Source organism: Rattus norvegicus, chromosome 8 (genome assembly GCF_021556685.1).
Source record: "Rattus norvegicus strain SHRSP/BbbUtx chromosome 8, alternate assembly SHRSP_T2T, whole genome shotgun sequence".
In the NCBI taxonomy this organism is placed as follows: Eukaryota; Metazoa; Chordata; class Mammalia; order Rodentia; family Muridae; genus Rattus; species Rattus norvegicus.
The window spans coordinates 91,420,326-91,441,111 of NC_141541.1; positions in this window are offsets into that span (position 1 = coordinate 91,420,326).

A 20,786-nucleotide genomic window follows, 5' to 3' on the forward strand; every position below is an offset into this window, starting at 1 on the left:
TGAGATTAATAAGAAAAAAGGCCCTCTGCATGCCGTCTGATGGGCACTTCCAGCAGAACCATTATAGGAGACTGTGTAAAAAACTACAGTGATTACATGACCCAGGAATCCCACTACTGGGTATATTTACAAAGAAATACAATTGGAGTCAAGTCACACTCCAGGGTCATTTCTCACACAAATCCTATCAGGGTTTTTTTTTATGAATCAATGCTAATCATTTTCAACTTCTTTCCAAAAATTCAGAAACTGAATACTCCAAGTTCTTTTAACAAAGCCATCAATATTTTGATGCCAAGCTAAAAAAAAAAAAAAAAGAAGAAAAAGAAAAGAAAGAGAAGAGAAAAAATGAAAAGAAAAATGCAGCTATAATTTAAAATCTCTGATGACTATAGATAGCAAAATTTTTCCACAAAACACTAGTGTCTCAGTTGAGGTTTCTATTGGTATGCTAAACACCATGACCAAAGCAATCTCTATATCACTGCTTATCACTGAAGGGAATCAGAACAGAAACTCAAGCGGGGCAGGAACCTGGAGGCTGGAGCTGATCCAGAGGCCACGGAGGGGTGCTGCTTAAAGAATTGCTGCTCCTAACTTGCTCAGCCTGCTTCCTTATAGAACCCAGGACCACCAGCCCAGGGATTGCACCACCCAAAATAGTCTGGGCCCTCCCCCATCAACCACTAATTTAAAAAATGCCTTAGAACTAGGCCTTTTGGAGTTACTTTTATCAATTGAGATACCTTCCTTTCAGATAACTCTAGCTTGACTTGCTGGCACAGCTAGCAACCTAAATTCAGCAGGAGGTTAAAAACAAATGACATCATCAAGGAATAATCCTTGAGATGCAAAGTTTGTTCAACATACAATTAATCAATTTGGCATTAATTTAGCATCGCATGTATCTTAGTTTGCTGTATATTGCTGTCATAAAATGCCATGACCAAAGCAGTCTGGGAAGGAAAAGGTTTATTTCATGTTACAGCTTATAGTCCAGTATCCAGGGAAATCAGAGCAAGAACTCAAGACGGTAACCTGGAGGCAGGAGCTGAAGCAGAGGCTACAGAGCGACACTACTTACTGGATTGCTCTCTGTAGCTTGCTCAGCCTGCTTTGCTATGCAACCCAAGACACATGCCCAGTGTTGACAAGGTGAGCCAGGGCCTCCTACATCAATCATTAATCAAGAAAACGTCTCACATACATGCCCACAGGACAATCTGATGCAGGCATTTTCTCAATCAAGGTCCATTCCTCCCAGATGATTCTGACGTGGGTCAAGGTGACCAAAAACAAAAACAAACAAAACAAAAAACAAAAACCTAGCAAGCACATCATTTTAATAGAATGGAAGGTTAGTTACCTATAAGAATGTAGAAAAAATACTCAACATGATTCCGTAATAACATTCAGCAAACTAAACTAAAAGCAGAATGAAGTAAAGGAAGCTTATTGTTGAGGGGAGAGACTATTACAGAGATGTACCACTAGTGAAAATGCAGGGAACAGGGGGCCATGGGTGTCCTGTGCCAATTGGCACATGTGTAATCCAACCCCTCGGCCTAAAGCTAGGAGAACATCCTAGAGGAGGAAGAAACAAGATCGTAAGAGTCAGAGGACCAGAATGCCTCCTGCTAGATGATGTCTTCTATTCTTTTAATTATTTCTTTTCTTCTTTGAGATTATAATGTAATTACATCATTTCCCCATTCCCTTTCCTCCTTTTAGATAGGAAAGCTGCACCCATGAAGTATCAACAATATGGTTCTTTCAACAAGACCTACACAACTACAACACCAGGTAACATGCCAACATAGATGGGGAGAATTTCACAAGGTCCCACCCCTACATGGAACCAATGACTGCTGAGACAGGGGAAGTCGGTTTGCTCCAGGTAAAGGCCCTGACAGGTTAGCTAATCCCAGGACATCGTATTTAGCAAATGAACAAGCAACTCTAACTGTACTCAGTATGTTGTCCATGTAACATAAACTTATGTTCATGTTTATGCCTACGTATGCATATGTAACAATGGTAACTATAAAAGAATCCATGAATTTGAGGAGTGAGGAAGGACATTGGGAGGAGTCCAGTAGGGAAAGGAAAGAGAGAAATTAAGTAAATACAGTGTTCCATAGGTGAAATTTTAAAAAATGAAAATTTAAAGGAGTAGAAGGAAATTAAATCAGTAAAACAAAAGCCATTTAAGAAAAGGTTATAACATATAAAGAGATATAGATATAGATGTATAAATATATATTCAATCATAAAAGACTGAAAGTTTTCCCTCTATGATCAGGAAATGTGCCCACTCCTGCCACTTCTACCCAAAAATAACACTGGAAATCCTAATTACAGAAAACATGTCACAAGGGTGGTGGCACACACCTTTGATCCCAGCACTCACAAGGCAGAGGCAGGAGGATCTCTGAGTTCAAGGCCAGTCTGTCTGGTCTACAGATTGAGTTTGAGGACAACCAGAGCTACACAGAGAAATCTAGAACGAAAAAAAATAGAAAAAGAAAAGGGGGAAAGGGGCCCCTAAATTGGAAAGAAAGAAGCCAGATGATCTCTGTTCACATATGTCTTGAATAAACCTAAAAATTTCACACAACAAGGAATACCTCTAAAACTAACTTTAAAGATCAGTAAATATTCAGCACATGCACTAAGTACTTTTAGAAACCAGTTGTGCTTTATGTGTTTACAATGAATAATGGTTAAAAAAAATGAGAGGACAATCCTATGCACTACACGTGGAAGAGAATAAAATACCCACCCACCTCCCAAAAATGAACAAAATACACGTGAACAAACATAGACAAACACCTTAAACATGGACAGATATGACTCCCTGCCATGCAGTGGGAACGGAGACAGGGATAACTGGAAAGAATCCCACGTTTGTGGATTTCAAGGCTAGATATTCCTAAAATATTCATAAGACCCAAAGCAACATCAAATGAAATATATTTCGTATCAAAATACCATGACATATTGACAGATACAAAAAAAATCACTCTGAAATTTGTACAGAACTACAAAGTTCCTCAAATAGAAAAAGAAAAATTATGGCGAACATAAGTACATCTGAAAGCATTAAACTCCTAGCATGTACAGTGCAGACAAAACAGTATAGAAATACTCCCCCCACGAGTCATAAACTTTCTCTCAAAAGCCCGATCCAAGTGTTATAAAAACCACTCTGAAGCTGTCAGTCGGGAAGTCCATGAGACTCCCAAAACAGAAATGGCCCTGATATTTTCTGCGGATTGCCTCCCAGAAGTTGATGTTAAGTCCCTATTGCTAAAGACACCATGCAGTTTCTACATAGGACTCTGAGGATTTAAGCTGGGACTGACCCAAAAACCTCCTCCAAAAGAGCTAACTTTCACACCATTGAAAGGGGTCGTGCAAGCCGCTAAGGAGAAAAAGCATCCATTAGTGCTGCCCCTGTGATGCCTGTGAAGCACCATGACCAGCGCAGCCAACAGACCCCTGGCACTGCAATAGCAGCACCTACATCCTGGTAGTAAACACAGCTGTCTATTTGTAATCGAGCTGTTTAACAGAAGAGAAATCATATCTGACACTGTAATCCTAACCAAAGCCAACTACGCACTCGCTCATGGGGCTCATGAGGTCATGGATCTTAGGGGAGGACCTAAACCAGTATAATTCCTAACTGCAGTCTATATTTATATCTTCATCAAAGGAACCTCTCTGTGCAGTAGAAGGAGACCATTATAGGAATTCATAACTTGTCAAAAATGCAGAGAACAACTGTCCGTGGGATACTCATCCCCAAGTGACACATCCACAATGTGACTCCTGCACCCAAGGCTCAGAGACCATCTCAGAAGAGAGGGCAGAATGATTGTAAGAGACAGGACCAGGAAGTCTGCGGTGAAATTACGCCTTCTAGCTATGGCAAGAAAGCTATATGCGTGAAATTACAACAACATGGCTGTCTAAACAAGACCTAAACAATTTTATCATCAGCAGACGCTGCAGTGTAGGTGGTGGAACTCTCACAAAGCTCGTCCCTAGTTAACAATGACTTCTGGGAAAGGGGACTTAGTCTTCCCCATGGAGGAGCCACCTGACTGGTTATTAGTACCAAGTAATCAGCCCTGGAAACAGAGATGCAGGCAACGCTGAATGGACTCAGCACACCATTTTTAAACGTTTATTCACTTTTATGTATATGGAAAAACAATGGTTAAAAAAGAGGAGACCGGGGTTGGGGATTTAGGTCAGCTGTAGAGCGCTTGCCTAGCGAGCGCAAGGCACTGGGTTCGGTCCCCAGCTCCGAAAAAAAGAAAAAAGAAAAAAAAAAAAGAAGAGGAGACCATGTACCTGCTAGAAGGAAGAAGAGTGAGGGGGAAGTGATGTAATTGTATTTTCATTGAATTTTTAATGAATATGAATGCTGCTTTCTTTTGGCATCTACAGCTGAACTCAATCATTTTCGCTGCCAATTTGATTTTTTTAAAGTCATTTTACTTGTATTTGTAACCACAAACAACAATATAAAATTTCTACATGTCTATTATCTTTCTTTCTTTTTTTTTTTTAGAAAGCTCTTAATCTCTTCTTCAGGCTTCAAGTACACATACTGATACAACACATGCATCCCCTACACACACACACACAGCTACACCAGGTGTGTCACACAGGAGAACAAGGTAAGTGTGTGTTTTATACCCTCAAGACAATAATTTATATATTATAGGGAAAACTATTTCCAAAGAAAGAAAAATTAAAAAGAAAAATCCTGTCTAAGAATAGCAACAGTAACAACACACAAGAGAATTCATACTCGGAGCAACTGTATAACTGTGAAGAATGGGGTAAAGGTTTTTTTTTTATTACTTTTTTTTATTAACTTAAGTATTTCTTATTTACATTTCGAGTGTTATTCCCTTTCCCGATTTCCGGGCAAACATCCCCCTAACCCCTCCCTTTCCCCTTCTTTATGGGTGTTCCCCTCCCCCTCCTCCCCCCATTGCCGCCCTCCCCCCAACAATCACGTTCACTGGGAGTTCAGTCTTGGCAGGACCAAGGGCTTCCCCTTCCACTGGTGCTCTTACTAGGATATTCATTGTTACCTATGAGGTCAGAGTCCAGGGTCAGTCCATGTATAGTCTTTAGGTAGTGGCTTAGTCCCTGGAAGCTCTGGTTGCTTGGCATTGTTGTTCATCTATTATCTTTTTTAAAAAAAAAATCTCTTCTGTTCAAAATTAACTATTTATATCTTCTGCTCTCTTAAAAGTTATACTCCAAAATAAATTGACAGGAAGACCACTTGTGCTACCATACACATATATAAATAGTTCTACTGAAAAATTCCTTTCAAAACTGTGCTGAGAAATTTACTTAAGTGATTCCTTAGCTGCAATGTGATTTGTAATGCCACATGTTATATTGCATTAAGAATTATTCTTTAGTTAGGGAGGGTTTTTTTGAGGTTCTGAAATGTAAAATATTATTCACTGCCATGGTTTGGAATATTAACCGCTTATGCTTGCTTATGCTTGAGTGTGTGTGTTACGTCACTGAAATGGAAATCCTATTCCCTCAGTACATCTTCCTTTGTAAGGATGCTTCAGCAATGCCCATAACATGGATTCTACGAAGGCACGGAAGGAAGCAGAAGACTGGCTAATCGTGAGAAGCGAAGCATCACGCGGTATCCCTGATCGGCACAAAATGATCATCTCTAAGTAATCCAGATCTAAGTAATAGCAAATCAACAACGTTCATTGAAGCTCTGCATCTTTCGCACCCATGTGCCCTGTGTTTCTCTACTTCACTTTAGGCAGGTTGCCAGCCAACAACCTTCCCTTGGAAGGACTGGTACGGTCTAACGTGTCTGGTGCTGTCTTCCAGCTCGACTGCCACTGTTTGGTATCAATCACAGGAAACTGTGTGAAGTCCTGCTTCGAAGTGAAGCAAAAGGCAGAACCATCCTGCCTGGCATTTCAATGCAGTGGAATTCAGTGCCTCAGTAGCACTAAGTGCTGATTTCATTTCTACTGTAAAAGCCAATACGAAACCTTACATTTCTCTCAGAACCCAGGTAGCATACAATAAATTCTCCAAGTATGCACTGTAGGTTAAAAAAAAGAGAGAGACAAGACTACACTATCGAGATTCATTAGAAATTTGATCCTAAATACGAGTCACAGGAAAGCTGGATAGAATTATATAATATGCTACCAGACCATCTGAGTACAGAGTCTACATCCACACACTCAGTGCACGACTTTGGAATGCTTCTTAACAGCCATGTGCTGAGTAGAAAATTCATTGTCTACATCTCATTGTCTACAATGAGAATGATAGTATCTACCTTCTGGTGTGGTTGCCAAGGTCTGTATGGACTATATTGTGCTTGTTATTATAATGATTATTATTAAATAAGTCTTTCTATGAGTTCTCAGGGTAAGCATGATGATTAGCAGGCATCAAATACTTTTGTGGGGCTATGCAGATGGCACGGTGTGGTTCCTCGTTCTGCTTCCTCCCTATGTGTGTCCAGGCGCTGTTGCATACTGGGTTGGAAGGATGAAGCAGACCTCAGAACAGGTGAGGTCATCAGGATCTCGGAAAAACCTTAATCTGCTATGATGACAAAAATCCAGGAGTGGTTTCTGGGGGTTCCTTGGAGGTGGGAAGTTGTCTCTGTGGATTTTAGTGCTGCAGGTCTCTTAGATGATATTCAGGGAAACAGCTTGTGTGATTCCCTCTATTTGGAGTGAACAAAGGCTATATATAAACCTTGGAGAGCAAGTGGGAGTTTTCAGGGAAAATATAAATCACTGGCTGGAACTTAAGCTCAATTGTATGGAGAGGCATTCCAGGAATCCCAGGTGCTTGCTGAGTGATTCTTATCTAGAGAGAGGAGGTCGAACCTGTAATTTTGCCAAGAATTATGCAACATTCCTCAGGTAGAAGAGACTGGGGGTGGAATCCCCAGATCAGGCAGAGAAGAAAGAGTCCCACTTTGTACCGAGCTTAGGAGAGCAGCCCTGCATGGTACACTACGACCTAAAATAGCAGGATCCAACAGTCAGCACAAAACTACATAAGCAACAGGAACAAGGTCAAGCCCCCAGAACTCATCACAAGTCCTTGAGGCTCAGAAGAGAAGGGGGTTCCTGAAGCAAGCTGGATCACTACACTCTGGGTTTGATCAACACACCCTGCCTCAAAGAATAAGATAGAAGATTCCCAAATCAACCGCACCTACACATATGCAAATACACACAAGCTGGAGTGAGAGGGTGCACACACACACACACACACACACACACAGAGAACCGTTTTTTCACTGTTAATTCTTTCATACAAATGCATGAAAGATATAAAATGCCAAGTATCTTTTTTGTTTTGAAGCTCCAAGTTTTCTCAAGAGATCTGTAAGACTTAAAGGTTGTGACATATATATATTCAATATTTTAAATTAATGATGTCTTTTAGACAAAAAGAAGGCTATTTCTTGTTTACTTTTTCAACATATTATATGTGTTCCAAGAGCAATCAGGCTAGAAAAAAAACTTTAAAATAATAAAAACATAAAAAAATAACTATTAAAAATACCACCATATTTCATAGAGATCAGACCCTTCCCAGACCCTGGACCCTGGGTAAAAACGAAGAACACATTAGCAGTAGCACACTGTAATAAATGGTAGTCATCAACAATAAGGCTATCCTGAGGGGAGTGATTCCAGCTTGAGAAGACAAAATCATTTTGCTCTTTCCTTGCCTTTGTTTGACCTTCCTCATAGTCCCTCCATTTCTCCACATGCCAACCCCAGAGGCAGATCACTCTGCTGTCTAAATTAGAATGCTGTGCACGTGTAAGGCTTAAGCACAACTGATCTTGACACCCCAGTTCTTCTCTTTAACTCGTTTATTCCCAAGAACCATCCTTTAATGAAGCACAGGTGAGCAGTACGGCCACGCCACAGATACCCATTTTAACTGTCAGAGGACACTGAAACGGGTGCTTTCCTAGAGGGAAAGGAGTGCCAAATGAGGGGACATTGAGTCAGGTTCAGAAAACACTAGTTATGCTCATGCTCTTGAGAAAAGTAATGAGAAGGAAAACTTCCCTGAGACTCACAAACCTTCCTTTCAACTGTTTATGGGAATTTTAATCTTCCCTGTCTCTCTTGTCAATGGCTTTGATCTTGGCTGCTATTTCCTTTTATAGCATCTTATCTCTCAGAATTACTTCAAATATAGCCAGCTCTATTTTTAAAACTACAAAAGAGGAATGAATTTTGCACGTGAGTTTTATTAGGTATTTCATGGTGAACCTCATGTGAACACCTTCTCCTAGATTTTAACTTTTTTGGGGTTTTTTGGTTTTTGTTTTTTAAATTTATTTATTCTTTAATCTTTTTTTTTTTTTTGCAGTTCAGCTTTATCGACCTCCCAGTCCACCCTCTGAGGGTTCCACTTCCCATACCTCCCCCGCCTCCATCTCCAGGAGGATATCCCTACAACCCCACCCCCACCCTGCAGACCTCCCCACTCCCTGGGGCCTCAAAGCTCTCGAGAGTTAGGAGTATCTTCTCAGACTACGTCCAGACCCAGCAGTCATCTGCTGTATTTGTGTTGGGGGCCTCATATTATCTGGTGAATGCTGCCTGGTTGGTGGCTCAGTTGTCAGAGATCTCGGAGATACAGGTCAGTTGAGATTGCTGGTCTTCCTACAGGGTCACCTTCCAGCTTTTCCCTAATTCAACCACAGGGGTCAGCAACTTCTGTCCATTGATTGGGTGTAAATATCTGCATCTGACTCTTTCAGCTGCCTGTGGGGCCTCTCAGAGGGCAGCCATGCAGGGCTCCTGTCTATAAGCACAACATAGCATCAGTAATAGTGTCAGGCCTTGGAGCCTCCCCTTGAGCTGGATCCCAATTTAGGCCTGTCACTGGACCTCCTTTCCCTCAGGCTCTTCTCCCTTTGTGTCCCTGCAGTTGTTTCAAAGAGGAGCAATTCTGGGTCAGAATTTTTGACTGTGGGATGGCAACTCCATTCCTCCACTTGATGCCGTCTTTCTACTGGAGATGGACTCTACAAGTTCCCTCTCCCCACTGTAGGGCATTTCATCTAAGGTCCCTCCCTTTGAGTCCTGAGGGTCTCTCACCTCCCAGGTCTTGGTACATTCTAGATGGTCCCCTGCACCTCTTTCCTCCTGAAGTTGCCTGTTTCCATTCTTTCTGCTGACCCTCAGAGCTTCATTTTAACACTTAAAAAAAATGTTAAGCTATTCAGTTCCACATCTCTCTCCCTTTATGACTCCAGCAGCTAAATACCTATTGACCTGTATTTCTGTGCCAAAATCCTAGAACTAGATTCTAGAACCTTCTAAATGAGTTTGCATACAACCTTTATCTTTATCTTATATCATTACATGAAGTTAATACAGTGTAACGTTGGCTGTCATCCCAAGAGTTCTACAGATGCCACAGAGTGAGTAATTGACCACAGAAGTTCAAGGCTAGTCTGGGCAAACATAATGAGAACTCATCTCAATTTAAAAAAATTAATCATTGGAATGGAGTGATAGTTTTATGGCCTCTTCCACTTTTTCCTTTAAAGCATGCTTATTGGCTGCTGGACTCACCACTCAGCACAAACAATTAATTATCTATAAGCAAAATTAGATGGTATTCTACAATGTCTTCATCTGTCATAAAAGAAAATTGCAAAGCCAACTTAACTGGCCCCACTTGTGAGCAAACCTGATATATAAGCAGTAACTCCTGGTTTAGAGTCTTGCTCAAAGTGCTTAGGGAACAGGAGCATCACAGGTCCAAACACGAAACACTTTCTTTCCTCCCGTGGGAATTTTCTTGACATGTCACAACATATTTTATACTCACAACTCACTGGACTTGTACCAGAGACGACAAAATATAAAATCATTAGAATGAATTGTATGTTTATAGTACATGAGGAGTTTTGAAAAGAATCAGCTGTACAATATGTGCAGTCATAACAATTCTACAACTCAGCTTTCATAGCTCACCTGCAAATGCAGTCTTTTGAGGCAGAGAATGGCTGCCCAAAACCAAGTCATACTGGCAGCAGACACTTCTGCCAACATTCTGTTTTCTCAGAGATGGGAAAGGGAGACTGGACTAGAAAGGAACTGTGGTTGGCCTATTTGGTATTTTCCATGCAAGTCATTGGTCGATAGAGAAAAGCAGAAGAATACAAAGGAACTGAAAGAAATCTGTGCCGTTCACTTGCTTTTTTTTTTTATTAACTTGAGTATTTCTTATATATATTTCCAGTGTTATCCCCCTCCCCTCCCCTTCCTTATGGGTGTTCCCCTCCCCATCCTCCCCCCATTGCCGCCCTCCCCCCAACAGTCTAGTTCACTGGGGGTTCAGTCTTAGCAGGACCCAGGGCTTCCCCTTCCACTGGTGCTCTTACTAGGATATTCATTGCTACCTATGAGGTCAGAGTCCAGGGTCACTCCATGTATAGTATTTAGGTAGTGGCTTAGTCCCTGGAAGCTCTGGTTGCTTGGCATTGTTGTACATTTGGGGTCTCGAGCCCCTTCAAGCTCTTCCAGTTCTTTCTCTGATTCCTTCAACGGGGGTCCTATTCTCAGTTCAATGGTTTGCTGCTGGCATTCGCCTCTGTATTTGCTGTATTCTGGTTGTGTCTCTCAGGAGTGATCTACATCCGGCTCCTGTCGGTCTGCACTTCATTGCTTCATCCATCTTGTCTAATTGGGTGGCTGTATATGTATGGGCCACATGTGGGGCAGGCTCTGAATGGGTGTTCCTTCAGTCTCTGTTTTAATCTTTGCCTCTCTCTTCCCTGCCAAGGGTATTCTTGTTCCCCTTTTAAAGAATCAATGTCCAATTTTTTGAGGAACCTCCAGACTGATTTCCAGAACGGTTGTACCAGTCTGCAATCCCACCAACAATGGAGGAGTGTTCCTCTTTCTCCACATCCTCGCCAGCATTTGCTGTCACCTGAGTTTTTTATCTTAGCCATTCTCACTGAGGTGAGGTGAAATCTCAGGGTTGTTTTGATTTGCATTTCCCTTATGACTAAAGATGTTGAACATTTCTTTAGGTGTTTCTCAGCCATTCGGCATTCCTCAGCTGTGAATTCTTTGTTTAGCTCTGAACCCCATTTTTTAATAGGGTTATTTGTCTCTGCAGTCTAACTTCTTGAGCTCTTTGTATATTTTGGATATAAGCCCTCTATCAGTTGTAGGATTGGTAAAGATCTTTTCCCAATCTATTGGTTGCTGTTTTGTCCTAACCACAGTGTCCTTTGCCTTATAGAAGCTTGCAGTTTTATGAGATCCCATTTGTCAATTCTTGATCTTAGAGCATAAGCCATTGGTGTTTTGTTCAGGAAATTTTTTCCAGTGCCCATGTGTTCCAGATGCTTCCCTAGTTTTTCTTCTATTAGTTTGAGTGTATCTGGTTTGATGTGGAGGTCCTTGATCCACTTGGACTTAAGCTTTGTACAGGGTGATAAGCATGGATCGATCTGCATTCTTCTACATGTTGACCTCCAGTTGAACCAGCACCATTTGCTGAAAATGCTATCTTTTTTCCATTTGATGGTTTTGGCTCCTTTGTCAAAAATCAAGTGCCCATAGGTGTGGTTCACTTGCTTTTTAAAGCAAATTCTGTAGTCCTCAAAACTGCTTGTGGCTGTTGGCACCCCACATAAGATTTTCCCTGTCTTTGCTTGAATGTTACTGAAATTTCATAAGTGGTATTCATTCATTGGAATGTTCTACTCATCGGACACAGCAAACACTAAATTTGAATGGGGTAGCAAGGAAAAAAATAGACACATTGTTTGTTCTTTGTGTCCCAGTTTGCTTCTATAGCAACATGAGGAACAGGTTTTGTGACAACTACTTTCAGTTGACAGCTTCACTACAGCTGGAGCTAACTTTAAATACAAGCCACTGGACACATTTGCGAGGGATCTTAGTTACTTGGATCATTTGAAGTAGGACGACCCAACTTAAATCTAGATTATTTGAGTTAGGAAGACCTACCTAAAATCTGAGCAATACATTCTCATGGCAGCCTTTATAGATGACAAAGAGAAAGAAGCTCTTGGTCTCCTTTTCTACACCCTCACTGCCAAGTTCATTCCTTCACTGGTATTATAGCCTACTTTTTTGGAAATCAAACATATACTCAGGACCAGCTGACTCATCTAGCCTCATAGACTGTAAAACTATGGATGTTTGGACTTTTCTTCAGGAGACTGCCTTTGTTAGAATAGCTGGACATCAGTTCTGTTCCCCTTAGAAGCCCCTGACTAATACAGCCTTATTTAATCTTATAGTTTATAGCCCGTCATAAACAGAACTTGGGGCAGGAGCTCAAGATCGGATCCCAAAAGCAAGAACTGAAGCAGAGGCAGAGAAACTAGCTTATTCCTCAGGGCTTGCTGAAACTTGCTTTCTTACACAACTCAGGACCACTTTCACCACTCAGTGGACTACACACTCTCACATCAATTGTTAATCATAAAATTACCTCCCACAATCTTCCTGGCAGGTCAATATAATAGAGGTATTTTTTCAACTGAGGTTCCCTCTTCCCAAATGATGCTAGTTTATGGCAGGTTGACAAAATGAGAACCTAAGCAGCATTGCTTGTTTGTTTGCTTGTTTGTTTGTTGTTTGTGAAAAGGTATCATTAACTCCCACCTTAACCTCACAAGTGCTGACCATCAAACCAGCCACACGTATTAACTGTGCCTCCCCTCCTCATGCTCCCCTTCCATTGCTCCACCATGCTGCACCTATAGATCACAACTCAAAGATAAAACGATGAGTACATTCAGGGCAACATCATGACATTAAAACAAGCATGGGGCCCATCTGAGCACAGGTCCCACTGTGACTGTGGATGTGCAGCTGGACGCACGGACCCGAAGTTCCATCACATCTGCTACTTCCTATTACTTCCTAATGAATTTACTTCAGCTTTTGGATTACAATTGCTAATTTTCACTTCCAGAAACACAACACATAATAAATATGTATATGCTAATAAAACCAAGTGTGAATTAATACAATAGCACAATGCACATAGTAATAAAAAGCACATCTAGGTTTCAGTTCTCTTCATACAGCAGAGCACACATTTATCTCCTTTTGGGCTGGGGCTTCATTAACATAATGTTACTTTTATGAACTGACATCTTACAACTACAAACAATCAAGTGTGGAAGCTGTAAGTAAATAAGGGAATTTGGTAAATCAAAAGAAATGACTCTAGAACATTTGAGGCACAACTTTAAAGTTCAAACAAGAAAATATTAGATTGTAGTAGAGGAAATCCCAGGAGCTGCTTAAACACAGTGACAGGGAGAACATTTATTTTATATATATTTATAAACACACATATATATTTTATATACATATATATAAAATCTTCCATGACCATATGACTTACTCCATCTGAAAAAGAATAACTGTCAATAAGACACCACATCAATAATACTAGAAAGAACTTTCAGATAAGTAGAAAAGTGTTAGACATCAAAATATTATTTTCAAAATAAAACAGAAAATGTGAAAAATATATCTAAGGAAATCTCCTCAATTACAAACAAGACTTAAACAGAAAAAAAATGTCAGAAATTGCACGGACTAATCTGAGATTTTTCTCTCTATGTAATGAGGAAGAACAAAGAGGGAAGGGGAAAGGTTCACTGAGAGACTGACGGACAGGACACACCTATCCCTTCAGGTGGACGAAGGCTTCAGACTGTAAGGACTAAGTCTATGCTAGGAAGTGCATGAATCCTAGAAAACTCCCACAGCTCTGAGACTGAAGAAAGGATCCAATAGACTGCTGAGAAGACAGCTCACCTTCTAAGAAGTGACCTTCCTGTCAGATCACAGGAAGCAAAAAGGCAGGAGAAGCCTTCCCGGTTCCAAAATGATTTTAATCCAGGTTTTTCTGTGCAGCCTTTTAAACACTGATGGGATTCTAATAAAGATATTTGTGAATATCTGAGGACTCTGAAGTTTACGTTAAGTGCACCATTTCTTAAGAATGACAATATATTTCAAAGAAAAGAGAAAACGTTCCACCAAAACAAGGAGGAAGTATTGGGTCCCCCAAAACAAGGACTCTAATCCCAAAGAGAAATTGATTGAAATTCTTGTGTGAGACTGGAACCAGAAGACAGATGGTAAAATTCTCATCACGAGAAGATGCAAACAAACAAAATAGGGATGACTTGGACTTCAAGGGGGAAAAAAAGTGCCAAAGGCACTTGGCGAAGTGTAAGAAGGAAACTCTTCAATGCACAGTGCAGTTGTGATGACTTTGTACCTCACCAAGAAGGAGCTGCATGTTTGGGATGCTACTGGTTGGTCAAGGAGGAGTACAGATGTGTGTTTGTTGGAGTTCAGATTAGCAAGAAGCAGTAGTGCAGGCAAGAGTGGATGTGGACAAGCTATATATATATATATATTGGGTAAAGGTAGACCTGTCACACAAAAGCAGAAAGATAGGGCATGAAATGCAGGAAACCCATGGGACATTGTTGACTGAAGGAGACAATGATGAGCTCTTGGAGTTTTTATACTATGCCCCAATATCTTTTGAGGGCTGGAGAGCTTCCATTGGGAATATCTTATTCCTCCCAACCACCTGTGACAGGAAAGAAAAGAAAGAAGCTTGGGTGTGAAGAATCTAGATTGTGGTGTCACTGTGAAAACACTCTGAGACAGTGACAGGATAAAAACTGCCCTTTGCTTAGTCTTATTATAAGCAGCAGTGGCTGGGAGCTTGAATACCAGCCATACTTAGTCATTAGTTAAAGGTACCCAAGGGAGTGCACTGAGCCCTCTGTTCAAATGCTTTGATGGATCTCAAAGGCACTGAAGCTCATACTGCCAGCAGACTGCACTCTTCACTGGAGAAGCAGTCTCAAAGGGAATTTTTTTAGTGACATAGCACAATTCCTCCAATATATGTAATATGTAACCCTAAGGACAGAACCACAAGGCTATATTCATTACTTTATGGTCTGAAAATCTTTTTTCCCAGTAATACAGATTTCTTTTGGTCAGGTATAGATATGGTGTAGCCATACACTAGAATTTTTTAAATAAATGATACTCTACTTAACCCAGCATAGTCTACAGAGGTGAAGGAAAAGACAACCACAGTAAAAACCATTGAGTTACCATTGGGCCCACGTTCTGAGAACCCCAAGGGCTCTCTCAGAGCTGTCTATTAGGCAATCTAGAAGACCTTGGTTTTGAAGTCTATGTGTTCATTTTCTTCAAGTGTCTCTTGTTTTGCCTGTATGCGTGGGAGGATATCTTTTGACCACTGTCATCCTGAGAAACATTTGAAATGGGGCCTCACAACCTTAATAACATACTTGGTGTTGATTTATCTTTGGTGATTTACAAGGTTGCTTTTCAGGTTGAAGCATCACAGACTGTGAAAGATAGACTGATATGTGGATCATGTGTAGTGTTCACTGAAAAGTTTGCTAGCTTTCTGGACTTTCAGAGTTCTAGGGTTACACATAGCAGAAGATTTCATTAGCACATTGTTTCTAAGCAGTTCAATTACAGTGTTCTCTGTTCTTTAAAGAACATTCCTCTCTCTTGTTAAGTCTTTCAAAAGAGGCCAGAAGCAGACTCTAGACTGGAAGCTTTTACATCATTTCCCTGGAAGCTCCTAGATCCCTTAGCTCATAGTCCACCTATCATCAGAGGCATGTGTGCCACTCCTTGCCACAAAATTAAAAAGATGCTACCTTCTCTTTGCAACAGATTGAAAACACTACAGACTGAAACCATAACAATCAGTATGCATGATTGTGGAGCCCAGTCCTGACACATCTACAAGACACTCACACACCTAAGTCTCAGGGAACATTGCAAAAGAGGGGGTGGCAGAAAGATTGTAAAAACCAAAGGACCCGGGATTTACTGTGAGTTTGTGTCTCCTAGTAACATCAGAAGCTATACCCACATAATATCACTAACAAGATCACCCAAATACAAGAAGGATACCAGTGAACCTGCCAAACTACAGAAGGGAAAACCCACAAGGTCCTAACCCTACAGGAAGAACTAGAGGCAAATGAGGAAAAGTCAGAGTGGGCGAAGCAATCTTCACCCCGAGCAGAGCACACCAATTGGTTGTCCAGTGTTGTGGGTTCCCAAGCCAGCTGAGGGACAGAACAGCTATCCAAACAGCAGCAATGGTGCCACTCCCTACCCAAATCTTGGGCCTACTCAACGCCATAGAGACAAAGGACAAGTCCTGATAAAGCCAGTTTGGCTTCTGTTTCCTGGCCAAAGTACTGGCTTCTTAGAAATCATGTGACCTAAACATGTGTCTGCTAATATAGCTGATGTACTTGAAAAGCCCCTGCCTCCTCCCTAATGCCTTGGTATTTAATTGATGTATTATTAATATTTGACTGTCTTCAATCAGATCCATATATGCAAATTAGATGTATTTTCTTCCTTGCCCTTTTCCTCCCCCATCCCTCAAACTGTATAAGCTAGCCCCACCATTTGAATAAACATACTGTCCTCTGACACAGTCTCCTGGGTTCTGCCAGAGGACAAGACCTTACTCCCTAGCACCTTTGCATCCTCAGACCTGTGCACAAAGGCCAATAAAGGGTGGGGGGCCCGAACTGTATCAAATAGCCTTGAAAACATATGTACAAGTAACAGAATATGGACTGAAATAGGTTATATTTGGATATACAATACATATTCAATGACAATCAGTTGATGAAAAAATTAGGCCATTAATTTGAAAAAGAAGTTTAAAGTCACATAAGGCTTGAAGTGAGTCTTAACTACTGGGAGACCTCCCAAGTGAGACTTGAAAACGGAGTTCGATGCAAGCACAAGAGGTTTATTTTCCGGCGCATCAGGTCAACCTTCAATCAGTCCCTTATGGTGAGTGACTAGAAGGTGACCCCAAATGGCTGTAACAAGTAGGTTTTATACTTTTTAGGGGTACGGGTTGCATCAGCAAGGTTACAGTTTAAATATATTGACCTTTGAACCTATTGACTAGCAAGCATATGACATGCATTCAAACTCTATCTGGAACCAGGGGGTCAGGTGACTATGTCATTACATTCATTGGATTTTCAAGAATGTCCCTGCTCCTCCTGAGAACTGTGGTTGGAGATTGGAACTTGGCCTAGCCTAGACCTGAGGTGGGAAGCTGGTTCTTGGCCTAATCTTGACCTGAGGTGGTGGGTGTAAAGCTGGCAAAAGCCCTCAGACTCCTCATAACCTACCTACTTTCTACCAAGCCAAGCCTCCTAATAGCTCTTATGCTTCAGTAAGAACTAGGATCCTTCAGTCATACATGGAAGGATTTGGGGGGAGGAAAATACAATTTCAAAATTAGACCAAAATAATGCCACCACATTACAGTATGCATTGTCTGCTTCCTTAAGAGAATCAAACTGGGCTAGAGCGATGACTTAGTGGTTAAGAGCACTGACTGCTCTTCCAGAAGTTCTGGGTTCAAATCCTACCAACCACATGGTGGTTCACAACCAACTGTAATGAGATCTGATACCCTCTTCTGTTATGTCTAAAGACAGCTACAGTGTTCTTGTATATAATAAATAAATCTTAAAAGAAATCAAACCAACTCATCTGCTTTGGTATCTCAGATATACAGTACTTTACTTCCATAAATCAAGCTATATTATTAGTAATAGCATGGATTGCATGAGACAAAAACCTGAGTTAATGTTTCATGGGGCTGCTCACTCATCTCCAAATGTTTAACCCAGAGACTGTCCCACCGTGGATTCATCCCATTTGCAGACACCAAACCCACACATTATTGCAGACGTCAAGAAGCTTGCTGACAGGACCCTGATAAAGCTATCTCCTGAGAGGCTCTGCCAGAGCCTGACCAATATGGATGCAGATGCTCGCATGGTCTGAGCACAGGGACTCCAATGGAGGAGTTAAGGAAAGGACTGAAGGAGCTGAAGGGGTTTGCAATCCCATAGGAAGAACAACAATATCAACCAACCAAACCCCCAGAGCTCCCAGGGACTAAACCAACAACCATGGAGGGACCCAGGTCTCCATCTGCATATGTAGCAGAAGATGGCCTTATCTGGCATTAGTAGGAGGAAAGGCCCTTGGTCTTGTGGAGACTTGACATCCCATTGTAGGGGTATGTCAGGGCAGTGAGGTGGGAGTGGTTGGATGAGTGGGGAGCACCATCGTAGAAGCAGAGGGAGGGGGTGGGGGAGGGGGTTTTCGGAGGGGAAACCGGGAAAGGGGATAACAGTCGAAATCGAAATAAATGAAATATCCAATAAAACAATCCTCTCTCCTCTTACAAGGGAGAAAAAACAGTGGAACCTTTTCCTTCAAGGACATATTCTATCATTTCACTCAGAACTGCCTTGGTTAAAATAGAAATACCATGAATATCCCGATATAAGGAAAGCAGGAAATGGAGTGACACTTAAGCAACCAAAAATCTCAGCATTCTCTCAGCAGAAGGAAGAGGGTCAGGGAGGAACTGCCTCTTCTGCTAGCCCTGCACTTTCCCCTCGCTCCCTCCTCCTAAGAAGGAACCCCTGATGGCTCCCTTAAGCAGGACTGATAGGAATCCCAGCACCCAGCACATAAAATAATCAGTTCCTTCTAAGCCCTAGATTCTAAGACTCTCAAATCATACCTCTTTCAAAGCCAAGCTCATCTCAGAGTTCTGTAAAATCTCACACTGACCCAGCAGGTGCTTGTGTTCTATGAACTGTAAGTGATGCAGTCACGCCTAAGTGTCTGTTAGATTTTAGGGTGCATCAAGCTTATGTCTGAGGCTGTGTGGAGCCCAAGAGTTTCAGGAGCTTCTGTTTGCACCACAAAATGCATTGAAGTGTTAATAAAGAGGACTTAATAAATATTGACTGACAGCTCCAAATCCTACAAACTTTAAATATATAAGAATTATTAGGACAGCAACTTAACAGCATATCAACTAAAAAAAAATTTAATGCCAACATTTGATAAATATACTACTTGTCTTGGAGACTTCTTAAAAATAAATTTCTACCAGTTCATGATGATGTTATTTCTTTTTAAAAATGTATTTCTTATCTTCCACAGCATTACAGGTTTAATTTTTCAAAGCCAAAAATACTAAGAAATGTAAGTAAGTAAATAAATCCATCTGTAATCCCTACAAAAACAAATTAACACTAATAATACTTTGGCACAAGCACATATTCTTTAATGAAAGGTGATTTCAAAAACATTTGATTGAAAATTATGTGCCAGTTTCTCAGAAAGTTGTGATTATTAACGATTATTCTTATTCATAACTTAACAGAACTTCATCAATACTGAGGCTGAAATTGTCTCTCTGTACCACTTTCTCCAGGACATATATTTAATCTGGTTTTATGCTTTCAACTTTTATACCAAAAGAATGCTTGACTTTCAGAGGTGTGGTGACATATCACAGCATCTACAGCCATAAAACAAGGAACAAGGTATTTTTATGTATTTCATTTTTCCATCTCAGGGGTTACAAGCATCAATATATAAATTTTCAAGAAAAAAGGATTCCTGCAGAATATATTTATATATTTTTGAATATATTTTACAATCCTGGCAAGATTCAATAAGATATATTCTCTCAACTTTCAAGTTAAATTTCTAAAAATATTTTCGAATGTTAATCATTCTTGTCTGCATCTCAGTTATGATGAAAATAAATGAAGAAGTAAATTTGAGAGAACTTTGAACTCTTGGAAGGAAAAACAGTTTACAAAGGTGAACTGTTATTTAATCTATAAATTCAAGACTAATTTTGAAATGAAGCATTATACTGTATTTACATAGAGATATTTCCCCCAGTCATTAACTTCCATCACAAGTCAAGTCACTGATTCCTTGATTGTTCCCCTTTTCCTGTAATGTGTTCTCAAGTCCAAGACACTTCATGGAAATGTTAGTGTTTCTATATTGAAAAACAATGCATCCTGCTGAAAATAAATGCCACTTCCTTATATAAAGGAGGGAATTACAGACATGAATGCTGCTCCCGAAAAATTAAAGAGGATATCTACCCATGGTGGGCAACAAAACTTCAAAACTGAAATCTTTTTTTATTTATTTATTTACTTATTTATTTATTTATTTAGCTGTGGTTGATAGCCTACTATTTTTCTATCAGCTTTGGAATTGCCTGAAAACCAAAGGAAAAATTGCTACCTAGGTGAAACACAAACCACACTAAATATAGGAAAAGTATGTGGGTAATTATATCATCCCTTGACTTTTCTATACCTTTTATATGCTTATCATAAGTAATATTTTTGCAAGATTTTAAATTACTTTCATGTTAACAAACAATAACTAGCCTTAGCAAAGTGTTTTGCTTTATTACTCTCTGTGCCTTTTAAGACAAGCATTACAATAGGGCATGATTCTAGCAAGCCAAGCCAACTACAAGTGTCCACAAGGTTCTGCCTTTCCTCTTGCCTTTGTACAATTGATATGATTTGTCTCAAGAATATTCATACAAATTGTTTGCCCAGTATCCTCTAATATTCTCCAACAATCTCATTTATGTTTATTTCCCCAGAGGACTGTCTGCCCACTTATGTTTCTAGCTTTATACATTTTCATATAATTATACCTCATCATAAGTATTATTTCTTGTCTTGTAAGACCTTTTTTGAAAACTGTAGGAGAGGGACAGCTAAGCACATTACCAGG